At 39.5% G+C, this 10,720-nt stretch overlaps 1 non-coding gene across 1 annotated transcript; it reads left to right on the top strand.

The window, feature by feature from the left end:
• The first annotated feature begins 3,208 nt into the window (after positions 1-3,208).
• Positions 3,209-3,313, top strand: LOC128562882 (U6 spliceosomal RNA). Its single transcript, XR_008373581.1, has one exon. It is a non-coding gene; the product is annotated as a U6 spliceosomal RNA (small nuclear RNA).
• Positions 3,314-10,720: the final 7,407 nt, after the last annotated feature.

Below are 10,720 nucleotides of genomic sequence, written 5' to 3'. Positions count from 1 at the left end.
TTCTATAACCCACAGACTTGTCTTTCTGGCTTGGTGGCCTTGGCTCTGGGACAAGTGGGCCGCAATGTGGCTACCTTCACAGAACACATCTCAAATTTTACAAAGGATGTGCTGATAAAGAGCACAGATAAGGGGAGGAGTTCCCTAATTCTGGAAGAAAGGAGATTGGCACCAACCTGGCATTCTTAAGATGAGAGAATGCCACACTTTGCAATCTTTGTAATGATCTAGAAAAGAAGTATGAAGCATCAGAGCTTCAGAGAAAGCAGCAAACTACAGGTTAGTGCCATGAGGTACCACAGAAAGAGGTGGAAATAAAACTTAAAGCAGTGGTTCTCAACCTTCCTAAAACCGCGACCCTTTAATACAGTTCCTGTGGGTCGTGACCCACAGGTTGAGAACCGCTGTCTTAAAGCAAGGCAGATTGGACTATGGGAACAATCATAGAAGCTGCAGTCAGCCTTGCAGTTAGTACATTCAGGAGCTGGTGTTGTTCCATCACCATCATGGTACTAATCATGCTTCAGCTTTTCATGATAACATGGATATTTGTAATATAATTTGGCGGGAACAAAAAATAGATTGTCAAGCTAAGTTTTAAAACTTGGGTCTGAAGTTGGCCATGGAGGCATATTGCTCAGACTTCTAAAGTAGAAGAACCAAGTGTGCAGCTCATGCCCATTGATCCCAGCATGTTGTGAGGTTGATGGTTGAGGCCAGGAGTTCAAGACTACCCTGGACAACATAGCAAGACCCTCATCTCTACAAAAGATTTTTTAAAAGTTAGCTAGGATCAGTAGTATACACCTATAGTCCCAGCTACTTGGGAGGCTGAAGCAGGAGGATCCCTTGAGCCCAGGAATTTGAGGTAACAGTGGGCTATAACAAGGCCACCGCACAGAGCAAAAACTGTGTTTTCTACAAATAAATAAATTAGAAGGAACAATTGGTTTTTTGTATGTGGCAATTCTACTTCTATGGAAACAACCTCAAAGTCTATTAGGAATAATTAGCTTTGATAAAAACAAAAACTACAGGGCAGTACCTGTGGCTCAAAGAAGTAGGGCACCAGCCCCGTATGCTGGAGGTGGCGGGTTCAAACCCAGCCCTGGCCAAAAACTGCAAAAAAAAAAAAAAACAAAACAAAAAACTATAAGATACCACCAAGGAGCTTGAACAGAAGTCAGGAAATTGATCACCATAGACTTGAAATATCAGTATCAATATTACAGAATGTTCATCAATAAAAATGGAGAGAAATAAGTTGCAGACATCAAGAAAACCTATGAAGAAAGCACAGAAGAACTAGAAAAACTGTTATAGCAATATGGCTCAGGAATTGTAGTAACTCATTTCTCCAAAGTTGAGGAGACGCAGAACGTTATTCAGATCCTATGGATTCAAAAAGTAGAGTCTACTAAAAAAATTGAAAAACTTGAAAATAGAGGGAAAGACTTAAATAAGAAATTATCTTCCATGGAATATGATGGAAAAACGGTTTGTCACCTCAAAGATAATAAAATGAACATTATTAAAGAGTTAGATATGCAAAAAGAAAGTTAATTCAATGTGAACAGTTAGTAATTTTCATTTAGCCAACAGAATCTGCAGGATAAAATAGAAGATTTGGTGAGTCAGCTCAATAAGTCATAAGAACATTATTTTAACACCCACAAAAAGAATGCTGAACTTAAGAAACATATTAGACAAAATGAGGAGATACTTTCTAGAGTCAGAAATGACTCAGCATAGCTTCTTAATTAAGACTTTAGGCTGGATGAAGTGGCTCATGCCTGTAATCCTAGCACTCTGTGAGGCCAAGGTGGGTGGATCTCTGATGTCAGGAATTTGAGAGTGAGACCCTGTCTGTACTAAAAATAGAAACATTAGTTGGGTGTGGTGACAGGCACATGTAGTTCCAGCTACTTGGAGGCTGAGGTAGGAGGATCATTTGAGCCAAGGAGTGTGAGCTATGATGTGAGCTATGAGCTATAAGGATGCCACTGCACTCTACCCAGGGCAACAGAGTGAGACTGCCACTAAAAACAAAAACAAAAAAAGACTTAACAGTAATTTTAAGGGTGTCTTATTCAAAGAAAGGGAAGCTGATGTCAGAAATTCAAAGCAAAATCTTTCAAAAATGAAACATCTCAAGGAAAAGTTAAAGTTGTTTCTGATTTCAAAATAGAAAATAAAATGTTGGTTTTAGGTTCATGAAAATGGAAGACATCAACTGGAAGAATCTATTCTAGGAAACAGGAAAATTTCTCTGGGAAGAAAACACTATTATAAAGTTTCCAACTATACACAAAGACAGTTAAAAGTAGAACTGTGTCTAGCTGAAAAGAGGCTGTTGGAAATAGCAATCCAGCATTACACACTGTCAAAGAACTGTCCAGTGCATCTAATCTGGAGACCCCTGCCAGAATTATTCATAGAATGGAACCCACACAAAAGTAAACACTTGCACTCCAGCTATAAGACAGGTAAGGCAGAAGCCTTGCTGTTCTACCTTACAGGTGCAGCATGATTATTTAATTAAACTCAGCTGAGAGAAAGATTTTGCAATATCAGCACTCAAAAGGAAAGATAATGAACAGACCCGAGTGTAGTAGTTCACACCTATAATTCTTTTTATTTTTAATTTTTTATTTTATGTATTATTAAATCATAGCTGTGTACATTAATGCAATCATGGGGCACCATACACTGGTTTTATATCCCATTTGACATATTTTCATCATACTGGTTAACATAGCCTTCCTGGCATTTTCTTAGTTATTGTGTTGAGACATTTACACTCTACATTGAGTAAGTTTCACATGTCATACCTATAATTCTAAGACTCTGGGAGGCCTAGGTGGAAGGATCCCTCAAGATGGACCTGAGCTGAAACCAGGGTATGGTGCCCCATGATCACATTAATGTACACAGCTATGATTTAATAAAAAAAAAAAAAAAAAGATGGACCTGAGTCAGAGGAAGATCCCATCTCTACTAAAAATAAAAAAATTCACTGGGCATTTTGGCGTGTACCTGTAGTCTCAGCTACTTCGGAGGAGTATCGTTTATAGCTGTATCACAGTAGCTGAGGCAGGAGGATTGCTTGAACCCAGGAGTTTGAGGTTGCTGTGAGCTAGGCTGATGCCATATCACTATAGCCTGGGCAACAGAGTAAGATTCTGTCTCAGAAAAAAAAAAAAATAATGCTTGCTTCAGCAGTGCATATACTAAAATTAGAACAATGCAGAGAAGATTAGCATGGCCCCTGTGCAAGGATGACATGCAAATTCCTGAAGCATTCCATATTTTCACCCTCATATTAATGATTTAATTAAAAAATAAATAAATAAAATAAATAAAAATATATATACAAACATACACACACATATACACACATATATATAGAACAGATCGATGCTCACCATAAAGAAACTAAAGAAGTTTTGTCATTGAGTTTAGAAGAGCAGAAGTGATTCTCTTGTAAAAGAGAAAGAAATTCTCATAGAAAAACTTAAAGTTCAGAGCTTTCAGAGAAATTAGATAGATATACTCAAGCTGAAAGCAAAAATGAAACTTTACAGAAAGCTATAGAGGTAAAAGATAGAAGTCTTGCATTCATGAAAGTAAAACAACAACTATCTGAATTACAATTCCACTCCAGTTCTTCTGGATGGTTGAGCTTAGCTAAAACATGAGATGTTATTAGGCAACTAGGATTTGAGGCATCTCAACTGAAAGTAATCAAAGGTAAGCTTGGGGGGAAGGGGAGAGAAAATATCATTCAAAGATCATTGAAGATCAAAAAACCCAAGAAAGATGCAACTAGCTCAATTTTTCAAAAAGCAGAATCGGGAAATGGATATATTTTTAAATATCAGCATGAGCAAATAAACATCACACATAGGCAGCTTTTTTAGCCAAAGATGAAGAAATTAAGAATTCGCAAAATACAACAGAATAAATCAAAACCTAGCAGGAAAAAGGACAAGACATTCCAACAGATTCTGATGTTTTTCAAATGAAAAAGGCTCGGTGTCTAAATACAAAAATCAGAAGTGAAAACCATGATTTATCTAAAGCTGAAGGTGAAAGATTAGTGAAAAAAAATATCAAAGAATAGGAAATGAAGAATAAGCTTCTCAATGAAAAGAATATGCATTTAATTAAACAGATGGATCAGAGCTGTCCAGTGACGAGGTTGATAAACTTACTCAGATTATCCAGCAGAAAGATTTGGAGACACAGGGTCCTCACCCTAGAATACCCTCAGCTTCTCACACCCACGATATTGCTCTCCTTTAACAGCGACTACAACCATACGCTTTGGAGAAAGAGCAAATGTTTGCTGTTTGGAACGCCAATAGTTGAAAACAGCTATTTCGAAAGAGAGTATCACCAGACAATGGGCATGATTATTGCCAAAGAAGCAGCCATCAATGAGCTGCAAGATGAAAATAAAAAATTGTCCACTAGGCTTGAAAATAGTCAGGAGGTATTTAGAGACACTGTTCAGAATTGATCAGGTCTCATTAGAGAAGGAGAGTATCAGACTTTACTGACAATTTTGCAAACATCCAGCACTGGTAATGAAACAAGTACTGTCAGTAAGTGGCTTGAGGAACTTCTACAGGAGCACGATAAGTTAAAATAGCACGTCAAGAAAATGGGAGGATGGCAACAGCAGGTAGTTACCACTGTAAAAATATAAGCAGCAAGCGGAAGCCCAACTTCACAAAGAACTTTGTCAACTTAAGGCAAAGGTTTCCATTGATAGTGATAAGAATTGTAAACTACACATGAACTATACCAGGCTCATCCAAAATTATGGAGGGAATGCAACCAAACTTAAAAAACTGGGAGTAGGAATAAGTACAAATTCAGCACAGGATAGGATAGCTCTTTGATAAGAATAGTCTTTAAAGGCAAGTCCATATTTTATCATACTCTCTACCCAATCATCACTCTCCCTACAGTCAACAGAATCTCCCGAGGCAGGTAAATGTGCTATGTTGAGTGAGCCTTTATAAGTTGCTCCAAAAGAGAGATCGGAGAACTAAGAAAAGCAGTGCAGAAAGAAGATGTAGCCATAGAGCCTTCCAGGAAGATAATCCAAGACTGTCTGCATACCAGGCATTACAAGAGACTTACTATGAAGCCTTCCATGATACTGTGAGAAAAGAGTTCAAGTGTTGTGTAATAAAGGAGGCTCACAATTTTGAGCAACTGTGGAAGGAAAAAGAACAAGGCTAAAGTGGAGAATTACACCAGCTTTTAAATATGCTTATGTCAGTGCAGGAGAAAGCAGTTCTGCTTCGGCAGGAGAGAGCTCAAGTCAAGTTGGCCCTGCAACAGATACCAATGGAAAACCAGCCCCTAAAGAATGAGGCGCAACATGAACATGACAAAGGATTACACTGAAACCCAGAGTTACAGAGATTACATAACCAATTTTTAGAGTCAGAAGATTCTTACATTCGTGAAGCTTTGGCTGCAAAGACAGAGTGGGTAAATTAAGCAAGAAAGCCAGTGTCGGAGGAAAACCTACTTTCTTCTGCAAATGAAATGGAAAAGGCAAGCCCCGAAGCCGGCCCTCAGTGAAAAATTGAACGTGGTTTCCAGACATAAAAGGAAATGGAAGTTCAGCTTTGTGTCTCAAAAGAAGAAGAAAAGTGGTGTGGTCTAGCATGGGCTGAATGCAAAGAAAAGGCAGAACATCTACAAGGAAAGTTTGCGTCATCACAGGAACATTTGGATAAAGCAAATGCTTGGAGTCTTGGAGCTGAAGGAAGAACAAATTAAGAAAAGGAAAACCCAAAATGAGATCCAACAAGAAGTGCTGGAGGTTGGGCAAGAGAAATAAGTGGACTTACTAAACAGCACAAAGGGAAAGTGGACAAAGTCCTCATGAGAGAGTGTTTCCCTGGATACTTTCAGATGCCAAAGTGGAACAATCTGAAGTGTTAGGGTTAATGGGAAGCACCCTGGGTATCAAACAGGATAAATGGAACAGTTGTTGAAGGAAGATGAAGGTGCTGTCACTGAGTGGATGATCGTGTGGCTTGGAGGATGATCAAAAGGCAACCTGAGGTGAGGTGGCTCACACCTGTAATCCTAGTACTCTGGGAGGCTGAGGTAGGAGGATCGCTTGAGGTCAGGAGAACAGCCTGAGCAAAGGAGAAACCCTGTCTAATATGAAAAATAGAAAAAATTAGCTGGGCACGGTAGCATGCACTTGTAGTCTCAACTCGGGAGGCTGAGGAAGGAGGACCACTTGAGACCAGGAGCTTGAGGTTGCTGTAAGCTATGATGACGCCATTGCAATCTAGCCAGGGTGGCAGAGAGTGAGATTCTGTCTCAAAAAAAAAAAAAAAAGAAAGAAAGTGTCAGGGCTGGGTGTGGTGGCTCATGCCTATAATCCTAGCACTCTGGGAGGCTGAGGTGGGTGGATTGTTTGAGCTCAGGAGTTTGAGACCAGCCTGAACAAGAGAAGACCCCATCTCTAAAAAGTAGCTGAACATTGTGGTGGGCACCTGCAGGGCCCAGCTACTCGGGAGTCTGAGGCAAGAGGATTGCTTGAGCCCAAGAGTTTGAGGTTGCTATCAGCTATGATGCTATCGCACTCCACTGAGGGTGACAAAGTGAGACTCTGTCTCAAAAAAAAAAAAAAAAAAGAGTTCTTTTTTTAGAACTTTATGCAAATTTCTAGAAACAAAATATCATTTATCTACTTTATCAGCAAGACTTTCTGCTTATAAGAAGCCTTTAGATTCACCAGGAAAGGACAGAGTACCTAAAAATCTACCACAAAGTTTAAAAATACCCCAAGATCAATACCCAAAAGAGTAAATGTCAATCCCTGCTCCACAATTGTGTCTCTTATTATGCCAGATGAACTTAAGACCCATGGGTCCCAGCATCTTCTTTTAAATGCGGTTGTAGAGTTGTCGCCCACAGATACACTGTGGCTATAATGTCTCCAGGCCAGAGGACAGGAGTGGTGCCAAAAGACCTTCCAAACCAATAGAGGATTTTCATCCCAGAGACATTTACGGAAACTGAGCCTGTTTATGCATCTGATTTATCTCAGGGGCCTTTTGAAAAAAGTCATCTATTTATTTTCAGTTTTACTTTCTTTAAATGTAATAAAAATATTAAATGATATTTATAGTACCTGTTAAGGACTATAAACATATTCACAAAACTTAAAACAATGGTTGGGTCTTGTGAAGGTGGGTGTTGATGGGATTAGAGGGGATCAAAAGTCACTTCAAGGAATGTTTGTAATGCTTTAATTTTTTTTGACAAGGAGCAAGTATTTGAGCATACCTTGGTAAATGAAAACATTAATGTGTGTTAAGGTTCAAAAATTGCAAAATGCACTAATGTAGGCTGGGCACTGTGGCTCTAGCCTATAATCTCAGAACTCTGGGAGGCCTGAGTTCATTACTTGAACTCAGTTTGACAAAAACAGAAAAATTGGCCAGGCATCATGGTTTGTGCTTGTAGTCCCAGTGACTTGGGAGGCTGTGGCAAGAGGATCACTTTGAGCCCAGGAGTTTGAGATTGTGGTGAGCTACAATGACACTACTTTACTCTACCCAGGGTGACAGAGCAAGACTCTGTCTCAAAAAAAGAATAAAAAGGCACTAATGTATAAACAGGTTAAAAACACAGAAGTACAAGATGCTTAAATCTTATACTAAAGAAACAAAATATCACTTACCTACTCTACCAGCTTGAGCTCAGGAGACCAGCCTGAGCAAGAGTGAGACCCCATCTCTAAAAGTAGCTGAACGTTGTGGTGGTCGCCTGTAGATCCAGCTACTCAATCTTTAAGCATCTTGTACTTTCATTAAAACAATGAAAGTTCCCCCTTTTTGGCTAAGTCCTATCCTTTCTGTTACCTGGGAAACCACTCTATTGTTAAACCTGTCTTCTTTCAGATCTTTTAGAAATATATATATTGTGTATATTTGAAAGTATATTGTTTCTTGACTTTCTAAAAAAAAATCCACTCCACATTAACTAGCTCATCTTGATCAGCATTTAAGCATTTTCTACGCCAGTGGTCAACTCCTTTGCTCACTTCCTCAAGGGCCACTTGAAATCTACATCACTTTCCTCAAGCGTGATCATGCCTCATACCCTCTTGCAGCAGTTAGAGACCAGCTAGAGGCAAGAACTCCTCATTTGCCATACCCTTTTTCTGTTTCCTACATCCTTCTCTACTCCTTCCCTTTTGTTTTAGAGTAAGAAGGATCAATCTTTTTAGTTCAAGGCTCAAAAGTATACCCTGAAAACTTTGGATTCAGGCAGTTCAATGACTTCATTCTGTTAGTTTTCCACACTATTTTAGCTACTGCCTCTAACCCCAGGCATACGAGCAGGCCTGCATTCACTTAATCCCCCCTGCACCGTCTGCTGAATGTTACCCACATCTTCATTCTTGTATTCTCCCCACCTTCATTTTTTGTGATCTCGCTCTCCCCAGGTTCCTTTCTTAATGTCAGATCCTTCTTTGTCCGTCTGTTTTGTAACTTCTTCTGACCACCTCTTAATTGTGCTCCCCAAGGTATGTCATAAGGTTAAGAATATCTTTTCCCCTTCTCTGCAGAGTCAAGGAAAGGTCATCCATTCCCATGATTCACCTTTCCTTGGTATGTGACTTGTGAAAGTCCTTGTCTAACCTCACCCTTCTGATTCCACACTTGTTTATCTAATTTTCTTCTGGACACTTCTATTATAATGGCCATCAAAACCAACATGCCTGAGAAGGAACTCAGAATCCTCCCTTACAACCCCACTCATCATCCAAGCAAAACAAAAGCCCTCAGCACCATGAACAATCTCTCTCTCCCACTTCATATCCAATCAACTACCTAATAGATGTTAATTTTCTCTCTTCTTTTTCTTTTTTTGAGACAGACTTATACTTTGTTGGCCTTGGTAGAGTGCTGTAGCATCACAGCTCACAGCAATCTCCAGCTCCTGGGCTCAAGTGATTCTCTTGCCTCAGCCTCCCGAGTAGCTGGGACCACAGGCACCTGCCACAATGCCCGGCTATTGTTTGTTGCAATTTGGCCGGGGCTGGGTTCAAACCCGCCACCCTATATGGGGCTGGCGCTCTACCCACTGAGCCACAGGCACTGCCCATTCTCTCTTCTTTCCTGTTTCCTTTACTCTGGTCCCTCCCTTCCTGTCTCTTGTATGGACTGATGCAGTCAAGTCCTTAATGATCTTACTGGTTGCATTTTTGGTCTCTCCTGAATCCATTTCCACCCTGCTCTGTGAGTGAACTTTCTATGCTATGACCATATTATTTCCCTGCTTTAAATGATTTTAGGAGTTTCCATTACCTGGTGTCCAAACTTTAACAGGATATTCAAGCCCTTGCCTAGCAGAGCCTTACTTTCTGCTAGTTACCCACTTATAGGCTGCCCAACAGCCACATGTTACTTCTTGTAAACCCCAAACAGACTATCTCTCAAATAACAACAAGGCTATGAGGCTACTTTATAGGAGGGTAAGGCTTTCAAAAGAGCTTTGGCCAAGAGTGTTTTATTTAGCTCCTCTTTACCCCATTGATAAGGGAGGGATTTCCACCCTCTATTTATGGGGACAGCTGACCACTAGAAAGATTAAAATTGGCAACATGTTCTCTCAAGTTTATCACATGTCAAAGCAACATTTAATATTCAATCTTAATTTCAGGTCTACCACAACACACTATTAAAAAAGTAATTAAGAAAGTAATTCTTCCTAGGACTAATAATTGAGTTTTCAATTGAGTTTAGCAATGTCACAAGATATAAAATAAATATTCAAACCTCAACTGTATTTCTGTATACTGATAATGAACATGCAGGCACCAAAATCAAAAAATACAGTGACAATCGCTAATAAAAATGAAATATACTTAGGTGTAGATCTAACAAATCATGTACAGGATTAGTATGCTGAAAATTACATCATGCTGATAGAGGAAATAAAAAATATAAATATAGAGATATGTCATACTCATGGATTGGAAGACTAACCATGATAAAGATGTAAGTTTTTCCCCAAACTGAGATAAAAATTTAATGCAATTCCTATCAAAAATCCCAGCAAGATGTTTTTTAAGCATAGACAAAATTATAAAATGCATTATTATCAAATGTATATAGAACAGCAAACCAACTTTGAAGAAGAAATATAGTGAGACAAACAGTCTACCCAATAAAAAAACTTACTATATAGCTATAGAAATCAAGATTGTGCAATATTTACAGAGGGACGGACATATAAAAGAAACAGAACAGAGTGCAAAAGCAACTCAAGGGGGGAAAGACAGCCTTTCAACAGGCTACTTATGGCTTGTGAGAAAATCATATGCCTCAAATGTGGAAAATAGGACCAATAAATAAGATGCAGTGGTTTGACTGAAGTTCCAGGTGGTCATGGGAGAGGAAGGAGAGTTTGCACCCAGCTTCTGAGCAGAGCTGCATGGGCTTTTCCTCTTTCTGAATTCCAGAACCTGGACCTGGACGTGTCATGTGACTGCTTCTGGTTTATCAGTTTCACCAGTGCTGGAGACTTTTCCAATTAGCTCCCACACTACAAACTTGGGTCATCCGAGACCCCGTTAACCTTTTCCATCATTACCAGGCTAGCAAGAAGGCTCTCAGCAGTTTCAAAGGTGTATCCTTGCAGGTTCCAGTCTGGCAGAACAGAGAGC

The sequence above is a fragment of the Nycticebus coucang genome, chromosome 12 (genome assembly GCF_027406575.1).
Source record: "Nycticebus coucang isolate mNycCou1 chromosome 12, mNycCou1.pri, whole genome shotgun sequence".
NCBI classification, from domain to species: Eukaryota; Metazoa; Chordata; class Mammalia; order Primates; family Lorisidae; genus Nycticebus; species Nycticebus coucang.
This window is presented reverse-complemented; position numbering and strand designations above follow the sequence as displayed.